Raw genomic sequence first — 14,361 nt, 5'->3', positions numbered from 1 at the left:
TCTGGGTCAGGGTTTCGTAAGTAGCAGAGCAGCTACCTCGCTGCGATCTATTGAAAGTCATCCTCTGAGCCAAGCTTTGGTCTCTCCGTGCGTGGGCGCCCGTGGACGCCCTCCTCCACCACACCCAGGGATGGGTTTCTCTGCCGCCTGGAAGGACGCAGAGGGGGGTAACATGGGCCTGCGGGAGGCTGCCTCCACCACGTGTCCTCCGGCACGGGGGCCTCCCTCACGTCCCTGCCCGTGCGGGGATGGGTGCCACCATCCCTTGCGGGTCAGCAGGGTGACCAGATGTCCTGGGGCGGCCAGGCCTCCCCTTCCGGCTGCTCCCGGGCAAGGCGAGCAGAGAGACGAGCAGCGGGAGCCCCGGGGGAAGGTGCCTCCGAGTGCCTGGCCACCCTCGTTGGACTGCAAGGGCAGCTGGGTACGGCACCCTCCCAGGCCATTCGGGCACTGAGTCGTCCCGGGTCATCTGGTCACCTGGCTGCACGACCAGATGGCCCCGCGGGCCGGGTGACCAGATGGCCCCGCGGGCCGGGTGACCAGATGGCCCCACGGGCCGGGTGACCAGATGGCCCCGCGGGCCGGGTGACCAGATGGCCCCGCGGGCCGGGTGACCAGATGGCCCCGCGGGCCGGGTGACCAGATGGCCCCGCGGGCCGGGTGACCAGATGGCCCCGCGGGCCGGGTGACCAGATGGCCCCGCGGGCCGGGCTAACTCGAAATTTTGTCCTTCTCCAAACTTCTGTAAGCCCCCACTACGTGGGGGCTTAATAGTCGAGAAAAATGGGCTCCCGGGCAGGCCGTCGGGGAGGGGACGTGGCCTGGGCTTAACCCTCCTTGGTTCCAGCCGAGGGTCCGGGGTTCCACCGGGGGCCGGGGAGACTCTCCCCGGCCTGGCAAGGGTTCAGAAGCTGGGCCCAGTCCCGGGGCTTGTGCTCCGTCCCAGTGTCCCAGGGTGCAGGAGCCCTCCGTCCTGCAAGCCAGCCGAGGGTCCGGGCGTTGGGGGAAGGGTGTCCACCGGGGTCCGGAGATGCTCTCCCCGGCCTGGCTAGGGTTCTTCAGTGTTATAGGCTTCTGGTACCGGTCCTCCAACCCCTTGCACCACAAAATGCCCTCAAAAAAGCTTCTGCGATGGCGAGGACTACTGTTCTTTATACCATAAAAGAAGCACATTGCAGCAAGCAGTCTGCACTTTAAATTGATCATTTTGTCTAAGAGAGATCACAACTGTACGGCACACATGTTTCCGAACCCAGAAGGATGAAGGGATGAGTTGGCCATGCAGCCAATTGAAGCTGTTGTGCAAGTTCAAACATCCATTGGTAAAGCTCATCCTTTTACAGCCAAGACAGATTGGCTTTGCAAACACTAGATGTTTTTATAGCAAGGTTGTGAATCGGAAAAAATATTTAAAAAAATCTTTAATATACTTTAACTCTGCTGGACGGAAGATATTAAATTACACACCGAGTGTGAACACGCAATCATTTTCGAAGACATGCCTTGAATGACAACATGTCCTCAAAAACACGCACAAGCACAATAACAAACACAAGCCTCGGACTGAGAGGCTACAAACTTCGGAGGACCGCGTTTTACGCCTCCCCCGTCGCGCTGTCCACGCTCCGAGGTGCCGACTCACAACCTAGTGTGACAAAACACCTCACATGTATGAAGAAATGGGCATGTACCGATCAAGTACAGTCACTGCCGCGCTGCCACACCAATGCACCAAGCTCCCTTTCCAGGCTGGACGGGATCTGACACCGGTTCCCTCTCCTCCCAGCCGCGCCAAGTGTGGGGAGCCACCTTCTTACCTGTATATCCTGCGCGCCCCCCCCCCCCTCCCCCCAGTAGGGTACAAGGGCAAGCGGCTGGCACCTTGGCAGCGCGGAGGAGGTTTCTCCCACAGCTCAGACGGTGGGTGGGTGATGTAGGAGGGTGGTGGAGATAGGAGTCAGCGGCTCTCTGTGCTGTATTTCTGACTTGCTGTGCGTGAGGAGAAAAGGATGAGATGTACGAGAGAGAGAGAGAGAGAGAGAGAGAGAGAGAGAGAGAGAGAGAGAGAGAGAGAGAGAGAGAGAGAGAGAGAGAGAGAGAGAGAGAGAGAGAGAGAGAGAGAGAAGAGAGAGAAAGAGAGAGAGAGAATCGGACAACACAAGATTGAAAACGATGAGGTGGAAATGTGAAATTGGGAGGGGGGGGGGGGACACAGAAAGAAAGTGTAAGGAGAGGGTAAAGAGAGGACGGGCTATAATGGCCTACATATGCTCGAGAAAGAACTCAGAGGTGACACGGGAACAATACAATTAGAAAAAGCTGTGTGTGAGCAAGAGAACACAGCTGAAACGAGAAAGAGAAAAGTGTTGATGAATTCCACCGTGGGTTAGAAGAGGAGGGATGTTAGAGTGTGAGAGGTCAGATGGAAATAAGACAGACGGCGAAACACATGGTTTCCAAAAGGCAAACGGATTGTGTGAAAGGGAGATGTGTGTGTATGCATGAGTGTCAAAGAGAAATTATGAGTAAGGATCATGTGTGCAAGGGAGGTGAGTGTCTTGAAACGGGATAAATAGATAGGGAAAACGGTGTTGGTGTTTAAGAGCGGTGTATACCTAAGGGATGTGCACATGTAAGGGAAAAGTTTGCTATTGAAGCAATGTGTGCTTGTGAGTGAGATGTGCGTGCATGTGTGTGTTTGTGTGTGTCTGTTGTGTAAGGACGTTATGTGGTAAGGAGATGCGTGTTTACTAGCGATCTGAGTGCAACGGGGATCTGTGCAAGTGAGAAATGTGTTTAAGTGTAATGTGAGCCTCTAGGGGCTACACGTCTTCATGGAGACTATGTAAGAGAATGTGGTGTCGAAAACAGATGTGTGTATGTTGTGTGGGTATGCAATGCATGGTAGAAATGTGTAAAGAAGATATGTGCCTGGGTAAGCGGTTTGTAAATGAAGTGTGCGAGTGAGGGAGAGGTGCCTACGGCGGAGTGACCCATAAGTGCATTTTAGGGGATGTGTTTCTTCGGGCACGCCCGTTGATAGAGACAGAGTCTGCTTATAAAAGACAGAGCTGTTGATAATAAAAGAGTCTGGTTATAAAAAAAGACAGCGTGAGACTCTTGATATAAACAACAGTGTTGCTGATAGGAACAGCGCGAGGCTCTGGTTATAAGGGATAGTGTTGCTGATAGGAACAGTGGGAGACTGATTCTAATGGACAGCGCTGTCGACACGAACAGCGCAAGGCTCTGGTTATAAGGGATAGTGTTGCTGATAGGAACAGCGCGAGGCTCTGGTTATAAGGGATAGTGTTGCTGATAGGAACAGTGGGAGACTGATTCTAATGGACAGCGCTGTCGACACGAACAGCGCGAGGCTCTGGTTATAAGGGATAGTGTTGCTGATAGGAACAGTGGGAGACTGATTCTAATGGACAGCGCTGTCGACACGAACAGCGCGAGGCTCTGGTTATAAGGGATAGTGTTGCTGATAGGAACAGTGGGAGACTGATTCTAATGGACAGCGCTGTCGACACGAACAGCGCGAGGCTCTGGTTATAAGGGATAGTGTTGCTGATAGGAACAGTGGGAGACTGATTCTAATGGACAGCGCTGTCGACACGAACAGCGCGAGGCTCTGGTTATAAGGGATAGTGTTGCTGATAGGAACAGTGGGAGACTGATTCTAATGGACAGCGCTGTCGACACGAACAGCGCAAGGCTCTGGTTATAAGGGATAGTGTTGCTGATAGGAACAGCGCGAGGCTCTGGTTATAAGGGATAGTGTTGCTGATAGGAACAGCGCGAGGCTCTGGTTATAAGGGATAGTGTTGCTGATAGGAACAGTGGGAGACTGATTCTAATGGACAGCGCTGTCGACACGAACAGCGCGAGGCTCTGGTTATAAGGGATAGTGTTGCTGATAGGAACAGCGCGAGGCTCTGGTTATAAGGGATAGTGTTGCTGATAGGAACAGCGCGAGGCTCTGGTTATAAGGGATAGTGTTGCTGATAGGAACAGTGGGAGACTGATTCTAATGGACAGCGCTGTCGACACGAACAGCGCGAGGCTCTGGTTATAAGGGATAGTGTTGCTGATAGGAACAGTGGGAGACTGATTCTAATGGACAGCGCTGTCGACACGAACAGCGCGAGGCTCTGGTTATAAGGGATAGTGTTGCTGATAGGAACAGTGGGAGACTGATTCTAATGGACAGCGCTGTCGACACGAACAGCGCAAGGCTCTGGTTATAAGGGATAGTGTTGCTGATAGGAACAGCGCGAGGCTCTGGTTATAAGGGATAGTGTTGCTGATAGGAACAGTGGGAGACTGATTCTAATGGACAGCGCTGTCGACACGAACAGCGCGAGGCTCTGGTTATAAGGGATAGTGTTGCTGATAGGAACAGCGCGAGGCTCTGGTTATAAGGGATAGTGTTGCTGATAGGAACAGCGCGAGGCTCTGGTTATAAGGGATAGTGTTGCTGATAGGAACAGCGCGAGGCTCTGGTTATAAGGGATAGTGTTGCTGATAGGAACAGTGGGAGACTGATTCTAATGGACAGCGCTGTCGACACGAACAGCGCGAGGCTCTGGTTATAAGGGATAGTGTTGCTGATAGGAACAGTGGGAGACTGATTCTAATGGACAGCGCTGTCGACACGAACAGCGCGAGGCTCTGGTTATAAGGGATAGTGTTGCTGATAGGAACAGTGGGAGACTGATTCTAATGGACAGCGCTGTCGACACGAACAGCGCAAGGCTCTGGTTATAAGGGATAGTGTTGCTGATAGGAACAGCGCGAGGCTCTGGTTATAAGGGATAGTGTTGCTGATAGGAACAGTGGGAGACTGATTCTAATGGACAGCGCTGTCGACACGAACAGCGCGAGGCTCTGGTTATAAGGGATAGTGTTGCTGATAGGAACAGCGCGAGGCTCTGGTTATAAGGGATAGTGTTGCTGATAGGAACAGCGCGAGGCTCTGGTTATAAGGGATAGTGTTGCTGATAGGAACAGCGCGAGGCTCTGGTTATAAGGGATAGTGTTGCTGATAGGAACAGTGGGAGACTGATTCTAATGGACAGCGCTGTCGACACGAACAGCGCGAGGCTCTGGTTATAAGGGATAGTGTTGCTGATAGGAACAGTGGGAGACTGATTCTAATGGACAGCGCTGTCGACACGAACAGCGCAAGGCTCTGGTTATAAGGGATAGTGTTGCTGATAGGAACAGCGCGAGGCTCTGGTTATAAGGGATAGTGTTGCTGATAGGAACAGCGCGAGGCTCTGGTTATAAGGGATAGTGTTGCTGATAGGAACAGTGGGAGACTGATTCTAATGGACAGCGCTGTCGACACGAACAGCGCGAGGCTCTGGTTATAAGGGATAGTGTTGCCGGGAATAACAGCGTCGGGCTCTACTTCTTATGGGTAGTGCTGTTGATAGTAACAGAGCGAGGCTCTGGATGTACAAAACTGAGTTGCTGATAGGAACTGAGTCTGGCCCTTTTACTATCAACAGCGCAGTCTATTAGAAACAGAGTTGGGCTCGGTTTCTAGTAGACCGCGCGGTTGATAGTAACAGAGCATGTACCCCTGCCACTGAAGGACAGAGAAAGGGAAAAAGCCCTTCCCAAAATACAGCACTGACCACTCCCTGTGTGCAATGCCCATATACACTGCATGTCTTGTATGCAAGTTACTCCTACAGCAGGCCTTAGTGCCCTAAGGAAGAGCGCATTATAAATCATGTGACGGCATATCTGCACAAGCAGATGTGCCCATGTGATACCTAGTTCCCTATGTAAGGCATTACAAGTGATCAGGCAGCCAGTTAAAGACATGTACTGTGCACTGGTCATTACGAGTTTCCCAGCTACATAATGGGTGCACTGAAAATAGTGGTGTTTGGTGTCAGATACCTAGTCTCAAATCTATACTGATACCATTATCAAATTTATTGGGACATGCATCCAGAGGGCACCCTAAAGGTGCCCCGTGAAAACCTACTAGTCCTCCAGTGTGCTGGCCGACTGGTATCGTCCAGCCTGCTACCACAGACAAGTTTCTGATCCCCTGTAGGTGAGAGCCCACACTCTGAGGCCAGAAACAATTCCTGCTCCGGAGGAAGGTGTTCCCAACTCCTCCAGCAGGATGGCTAGTGAAATCAGCATTACAAGGACAGATACTTCATAGCCTCTACTGCATTGCATATGCGACCCTGGCTTCCGCCCCAAACCTACAGAATGCTACCCACAGCTCTGAGGCCCAACTGGCACCACAGCAGACAGGAAATTAGTCAGAAGGTGTGTCACATTTCCAGGCTACATACTTTCAGGGTACGCACACCCTTAAGGTGAGCCACCTGAAGTGGACATTCAAAGAAGGATTTCACCATTTTGGATTTGGTGAAACTAGGAACTCTGGGTCAGGATTATGCCCACTCTCCACAGAAGTGGTCATATAGAGGGTATAATCACCCCAGTGGTAAGTAGCCCATTAGCTACTACCGTCCAGTCCCTTAAAAGCACCTCAATTCTGTATTTAGAGGTCCCCCTGACACTAGGAACTCAGATTTGTGATGACAAAGAAGAGGTCAAAGACATAAGTACAGAGGTCCTGCACTGAAATTGGCACCAAACCCTATCTGGCTGCCTGCACCCTGACAATCACACAGACAGACTGGTCCAGAAGCTGAACACCTTTCCAAACCTTTAGAAGACGGTTCGCCTCTTCAACAACCAAGCAACATCTTACTTGGGGTGGAGGAGTCCCACACCTGCAGGCACCGATGGCATCTGCCCAGCTCACCATGTTGCTGGCCATCAGGTCCACTGAGGGAGTAGCACTTCAGGAAGTGGTATTTGGGGCTCTAGGTAGTCAAATCCTTCTCCCTGCCGAGTGTGAGGACGCCAGGTCCTTCAGGAGCCACCCATCACCAATACCCTGGATGCCAGACCAGTTGCCACAGCCAAGGTTTGTTGCGTGTCCAGTCCGTGCAACACCCACACTGACCTGCTGTCGAGGGACTTCAGGATCCACAAAGCCATTGTTGAGAGTGATCCTGATTTCCCGTTTTCTTTCCCTCTCCAAGTCACAAAAGCCAAGTGACAGCCTCTAACTTCAGCAACCCGTTGGACAAAACACCTCAGCACCGATCCCCCGGGCCAAGGTTCATGAAAACCATCTGTATCCCTGTACTCTAGAGACCCTCAAGAGCCCTTGTTTGGGTTCTGCCGAACTGGTCCCCAAGTCCTCAATTGAAACCTTTCTTTTGCAGGTACTGCTTCATAGACTTTAATGTGTAGCACTCGAGGCTACTAACACAACCAGCACCTCTGCACCCGGACGCACCAGGGCAGGCAAAACGAACTGCTGGTGGTTTCTAGGAGCTCGACTCCTAAGCACCTCAAGTCCCAAAAGGCACCCGCCAAAATAAAATCAGTAAGTATATCTATGGAGTGTATGTTTCTCACATAGGATAACTGTTGGACCCGGCCCTTCTGGCAGGTTCACCCCCGAAACTTTATGCTTTTTATGGGTGACTTGGTGTAATGATTTTTGGTTTCTGCGCACTTCACCGCTGTGTCCCAGGGTAAAGTGCGTGCGTGTTGTGAGGTTGGCCTGCCCTCCCATAGGAATGAATGGGGGAATGTATGTGTCCTGGTAGTTCCTGATGCGTGGGGTGTGCAGGCCCGAGTTTGGTATGTGCGGACTCGTGTGATTGAATGCTGCGCGATGATGTGTGCGGCGTGCATGTACCTAGTGTGGAAGTGCCACTTCTAGAAGTGGGCACTTCAGTGTGCAGTATGAAATGTGTGGCTTGTCTGGCGATTGGCTGGTGGAGGTCATGTGACGGACTAGGGAAATCCCCAGAGTCAGGAGGAGTCACCCAGTGGTGAATGGGAGTTTAGCATACTGATGGCTGGGGAGGAGTACACCTGGGTCCTGAATAGGACAGGGCTTTCCCCCCACACTGCCGGCTCCGGCCCCTGTGGTGCGTCTGATGACCCTGGCCTGCCAGTGAATAGGGAGAGGGGCTGAGCAAAACAAAGTGCTCAGGAACCTGTTGTAACTGGTTCGCCCCTCCCCTGCACCTTCAGACAAAGACTTTTTCTGTATTAAAAGGGGCTGTGTCCCCTTACAATTTGTTCTCTTGCAGGATCCACTTGAGGGGGGGCCTGCTGCTGCTGGGCGCCAGGAGAGACCGCCACTGGGGACTGCCTCCCTGCTGGAGGGCCCTGTGAGCTGGCTCTGGGCCCAGTCTTTGCCCCCCTGCTCTTTGAAAGACTTTTTGGCTGGACTTGGTATCCCTAAGCGCCTGGGAGCGCTTGTATTTACTTGTAGCGCCTGGGAGCGCTTGTATTTACTTGTAGCGCCTGGGAGCGCTTTTTGGGGCTTTATAGCGCTGGGAGCGCTGGTTGGCTTTGTAGCCCTGTGAGCGCTTTGATTATGCTTGCGGGTGCCCACCCCGCTTATTTGAGTACTCTTACAGCGGGTGCCCACCCCGCCGTACACTGGACCTATCGAGGGAGCTCACCCCTCTTATCGCCGGGAAGATCACCGCTGCCGCCCGGGCCGAAACCCAGGAAGTCAGGCAGCCTGCTTCGGACGTGGGCGGGACTTAAAGAGGAAGCGGACGGGAGCCTACCCCGCGCTCCTACCGCCGAACGAGGAAGTGACCGGGGCTCCCGTGAGCGGAGGGAACCCCACGTGGTTGCAGCCCAAGACAAGCACCGAGGCATCCAGGCGGGAACCCACCCCGCGCTGGACCCGGACGAGAGGAGTGCCGACGATTGCTGCCGGTGAGTGGGGGCTCTGGGGGACCAGGAGTCTTTAGGTCAGAGCGCGTGGACGCTCTACTCACCGAAGGGGCACCGCGTCAGTTACAGAGCCTGTAGGCTCCACCGTTGGGGACACTGAGGTTACCAGCGCCCGTGAGGCTCCCAAGTAGACGGGGGCATTACTTTAGAGTTGGTGCAGGGCGCGAGGTCGCTCCAACTGCGAGGGGGCATTGCTTTGGTGATTAGAGCGGCCCCGGAAGGCAGCGGGCCGCTCCAACGTCCTAGGGGGCATTCGGGTTTCAGAGCCCACGAGGCTCCAACGGAGGATCGCATTATTGTTTAGAGCCTGCGAGGCTCAGGGGGCATTTCTTGATCATAGCCTGCGAGGCTCAGGGGGCCACAAGGGTTTTCTTAGAGCCCAGAGGGGCCCCACGTGACTGTGATTTGTGTAGGAGGGCACAGTGGTGCCCACGCTCATTCCTCCAGCTGCCCAGCACTTAGTGGGCAGCTGCAACGTTTAGGGTGGGAACATTTTACGCTTTTTGGCTTGCGCAGCTTTACTGGGACAGGGCGTCCTAGCCCCTACAAGGCCAGTTGGCCCAGGGACTGCCACAGGTGGTGGCTCATGTGGAGTTTTGCGCTGTTGTTCCAACCTGCACCTCTGAATGTGTTTTGATGCGTCATGTGCCTTGTTTTACACCTCTGAATGTTTTATGCATCATGTGTTTTCCTTCCTTGCACCTCTGAATGTGTTTTTATGCGTCATGTGCCATTGCTTTACACCTCTGAATGTGTTTTTATGCATCATGTGTTTTCCTTCCCTACACCTCTGAATGTGATGCATCATGTGTAACGTTCTATTACCCCTACAGGCATTGTGATACTTAGGTGGTTGTTTGCTTTCTCCTAGTACAGGTGGTGCTAGTGAGGTTCCAGTTCCCTGCGTGACAGTTTCCTAAGGTAGTTAGGGTTGCGTAGGTGGTACTTACCTGATACCAGTAAGTACTGGTTGTGTGCTATACATGTTATTTTTGTGCTACGTTCTAAAAAGTGCTAATTCCTGACAGTGGTCCATGTGGCCCTGTCCCCTGTACATATAATCCCTTGTAAATTCTGCCCGTGCCTGTTGGCACATTGTAAAGTGTGTGTTTTTATCTAATGTGTTGTGTATAATACAAAGGCTATTTTTATAGAATACCTTGTGTGGAGTTTCCTTTGTGGTGGGCCTTGGGTGTTGTTGCTGGGTGCGCGCGCTAACGCTTTACACATTGCCTCAGAGATAAGCCTGACTGCTCGTGCCAAGCTACCAAGGGGGTGAGCAGGGGTTATCTTTGGCGTGTAACTCCCCAGCCCTGACTAGAGTGGTGGTTTCTGCCTGGCTTTGGCGCAAGCCCTAGCCAACCAGAAATCCCATTTCTAACAATAACATTACCACGTTAGAGGCTTATACCTCAAGTGGTACTAGACTGAATTTTCTATTTCTTAAAAAATCTATAACTTCAAAAGTACTAACTCGATCGGTGATCTTAAGCTCTAAAACGATATTAAAATCTGTGCTATTTTTCTAACTTGGTCTCGGATTTCCTTCTGGTGTGCGCCTCATTTGTTGGCTGAGTACAACAAATGCTTAGCAGTACCCTCTGATAAGCCAAAACTGCTTGTCCACACTACCACAAATAGAGCCTTTGGGACTTTTAATTTAAGCCCAGTAAAACAATAGGGTCGTCTGTGCTTTTTGCATGGTGTGCCCTTATGTTGGCACTATCACATAAAAAGGTCAGCTTCCTACATAAGGCTAGTGTTAACAGTAAAAGGGCCAAGTTTGCCTTCTAAAGGCTCATACCATTAGTAGTAATGGTGCAGGTTTGGCTTCTAAAGAGAATTCTGTTAACAGAAACCGCGCAGATCTTGGCTTCTAAAGGCGAGTGCTCTTAACAGTAACACAGATACGTCTGGCTTTTAAAGACCAGTGTTGTCAACAGTAACAGGGCCAAGTCTGACTTCTAATGACCAGTGTTTTAAAAAGGCAACATTTGATTTTTAATCAGTATCAGGACAAAATCACAGCTTCTAAAGTCCAGTGTTAAAAGAACAGGGCAATTTTTTTTACTTCAAGGACAATGCGGTTGGCAGTAAGAGAGTCATGTTAGACGTCTCGAGGCGTATACAGCAAATAACATTAACAGTACCCGGGCCAGGTTCGGCTCATTAAAGCCAGTGCTGTCAACAGTCCCAGGGCCAGGTTCGGCACATAAAAGCCGGTGCTGTCAACAGTACCCGGGCCAGGTTCGGCTCATAAAAAGTAGGTGCTGTCAACAGTATGAGAGCCAGGTTCGGCTCATAAAGGTAGGTGCTATCAACAGTAACAGGGCCAGGTTGGGCTCATAAAAGCCGGTGCTGTCAACAGTAACAGGGCCAGGTTCGGCTCATTAAAGCCAGTGCTGTCAACAGGGCCAGGTTCGGCTCATTAAAGCCAGTGCTGTCAACAGTAACAGGGCCAGGTTCGGCTCATAAAGGTAGGTGCTGTCAACAATAACAGGGCCAGGTTCGGCTCATAAAGGTAGGTGCTGTCAACAGTAACAGGGCCAGGTTCGGCTCATAAAGGTAGGTGCTGTCAACAGTAACAGGGCCAGGTTCGGCTCATTAAAGCCAGTGCTGTCAACAGGGCCAGGTTCGGCTCATTAAAGCCGGTACTGTCAACAGTACCCGGGCCAGGTTCGGCTCATAAAAGCCGGTGCCGTCAACAGTACCCGGGCCAGGTTCGGCTCATAAAAGCCGGTGCTGTCAAGAGTAACAGGGCCAGGTTCCGCTCATAAAGGTAGGTGCTGTGAACAGTACCAGGGCCAGGTTCGGATCATAAAAGCCGGTGCTGTAAACAGTACCTGGGCCAGGTTCGGCTCATAAAAGCCGGTGCTGTAAACAGTACCTGGGCCAGGTTCGGCTCATAAAAGCCGGTGCTGTCAACAGTACCCGGGCCAGGTTCGGCTCATAAAAGCCGGTGCTGTCAACAGTACCTGGGCCAGGTTCGGCTCATAAAAGCCGGTGCTGTCAACAGTACCCGGGCCAGGTTCCGCTCATAAAGGTAGGTGCTGTGAACAGTACCAGGGCCAGGTTCGGATCATAAAAGCCGGTGCTGTCAACAGTAACAGGGCCAGGTTCCGCTCATAAAGGTAGGTGCTGTGAACAGTACCAGGGCCAGGTTCGGCTCATTAAAGCCAGTGCTGTCAACAGTAACAGGGCCAGGTTCGGCTCATAAAGGTAGGTGCTGTCAACAGTAACAGGGCCAGGTTCGGCTCATTTAAGCCGGTGCTGTCAAAAGTACCAGGGCAAAGCTCAACCTCGAACACAGCACGACCCAGAGAGATCAGCCTTCCTCCCCCTTTTCTCATCACTCGTTTCCTGCTCCTACAGAAACCGAAACTCGGAGCTCTTGGCTTCTATTTTTGCCAATACTCGGGCTGACAAGAAATCACGTGCATTCTGCACAGGCCTCGGTGGGACGAGCCCGGGTTAGTCACAGAACAAAGTACGGAGGGCAGACACGCCTTTCACCCCCGCGCGGAGGGGGTTTCGCTGCTCCTCTCCCCATCAAGAGAAACACAACCCGTCTCAGGTGCCAAAATGGGTTCTTCTTCTGGCCTCCCCTTTCCCCCACTCCCTCCCCAGGGCCAAGCCTGCTCTCCACTACTCATGATAAACCGCCAGCCCCCGTCCCGGACCACTTTCTCCTACAACCTCCCGTCCCGGTCCCATTTCATTCGAAGAGCACCCCCATCTCAGCCCTAGCCCACGGTCCTACAGCCCAATGACAGCCCCTCCCAACCCCCATCGACAGCATCGCTCCCCACATCATCTCCATCGACAGCATCCGTCCCCACATCATCATAGTGACTGCACCCCTGCCCTTATAAACTTCAGTGAATGCATCACTTCCCCATCACCCTTTCCCTCCCCCCATGCCCCACAGACAGCTTCTCTGCCTCCAGCCACTGCATCCATGCTCACCAGTGACTGTATCCCTTTCAGCCATCACCACAGGGACCGCATCCCTGACCAGAAAGAGCACCGGGCATTAATATTCAAATCAACCCCTAGCCAGCTCTGCTCAGAGAAAGGACCGACCATTAATACTCGGATCAACCCCGAGCCGGCTCTGGTCAGAGAGAGCACCAAACACTAATACTCGAAGCAACCCCTGGCCGGCTCTGGTCAGAGAAAGGACCGGGCATTAATACTCGGATCACCCCTAGCCAGCTCTGGTCAGAGAAAGGACCGGGCATTAATACTCGGAGCAACCCCTAGCCAGCTCTGGTCAGAGAAAGGACCAGGCATTAATACTCGGATCAACCCCAAGCCGGCTCTGGTTAGAAGGAGCACCAAACACTAATACTCGGAGCAACCCCTAGCCCGCTCTGGTTAGAAGGAGAACCAAACACTAATACTCGGAGCAACCCCTAGCCGGCTCTGGTTAGCGGGAACACCAAACACTAATACTCGGAGCAACCCCTAGCCCGCTCTGGTTAGCGGGAGCACCAAACACTAATACTCGGAGCCACCCCTAGCCCGCTCTGGTTAGCGGGAGCACCAAACACTAATACTCGGAGCAACCCCTAGCCGGCTCTGGTTAGAAGGAGAACCAAACACTAATACTCGGAGCAACCCCTAGCCGGCTCTGGTTAGCGGGAGCACCAAACACTAATACGCGGAGCAACCCCTAGCCGGCTCTGGTTAGCGGGAGCACCAAACACTAATACGCGGAGCAACCCCTAGCCCCCTCTGGTTAGAAGGAGCACCAAACACTAATACTCGGAGCAACCCCTAGCCGGCTCTGGTTAGCGGGAGCACCAAACACTAATACGCGGAGCAACCCCTAGCCGGCTCTGGTTAGCGGGAGCACCAAACACTAATACGCGGAGCAACCCCTAGCCGGCTCTGGTTAGCGGGAGCACCAAACACTAATACTCGGAGCAACCCCTAGCCGGCTCTGGTTAGCGGGAGCACCAAACACTAATACGCGGAGCAACCCCTAGCCGGCTCTGGTTAGCGGGAGCACCAAACACTAATACTCGGATCAACCCCTAGCCGGCTCTGGTTAGAGGGAACACCAAACACTAATACGCGGAGCAACCCCTAGCCGGCTCTGGTTAGAAGGAGCACCAAACACCAATACTCGGAGCAATATCTAGCTGGCTCTTGTCAGATGAGCACCGGGCATTAATACTTGGATCTACCCCTACCCGGCTTTGGTTAGAGAGAGCACCGGGCATTAATACTTGGATCAACCCCTAGCCGGCTGTAGTCAGAGAGAGCACCGGGCATGAATACTCGGATCAACCCCTAGCCAGCTCTTGTCAGACGAGCACCAGACACTAATACTTCGATCAACATCTAGCTGTCTCTAGTCAGATAGCACTGGGCATTAATACTCTGATCAATACCTGGCTTGCTCTGGTCAGCGGGTGCACCGGGCATTAATACTCGATCAACCCCTGGCCGGCTCAAGTCAGAAAGCACAGGGCACCAAGGCTCACATCACCTACTAGCCCTCAGCAGACAGACACCAAACTACAATCTGCCAAT

The 14,361-nt window shown here is 52.7% G+C and overlaps 1 protein-coding gene and 1 pseudogene across 2 annotated transcripts in view; one reads left to right on the top strand and one right to left on the bottom strand.

Annotated features, from left to right (window-relative positions):
- The window catches only part of LOC146839386 (28S ribosomal RNA), a 1,194-nt pseudogene extending 1,114 nt beyond the window's left edge, over positions 1–80 (top strand).
- The window catches only part of UBE2L6 (ubiquitin conjugating enzyme E2 L6), a 110,389-nt gene that overhangs the window by 76,230 nt on the left and 19,798 nt on the right, over positions 1–14,361 (bottom strand). The window lies entirely within an intron of this gene.

This window comes from Triturus cristatus, chromosome 4_1, assembly GCF_964204655.1.
Source record: "Triturus cristatus chromosome 4_1, aTriCri1.1, whole genome shotgun sequence".
NCBI classification, from domain to species: Eukaryota; Metazoa; Chordata; class Amphibia; order Caudata; family Salamandridae; genus Triturus; species Triturus cristatus.
Note: the sequence above shows the minus strand (reverse complement) of the source record. Positions and strands in the feature narration are given on the sequence as shown.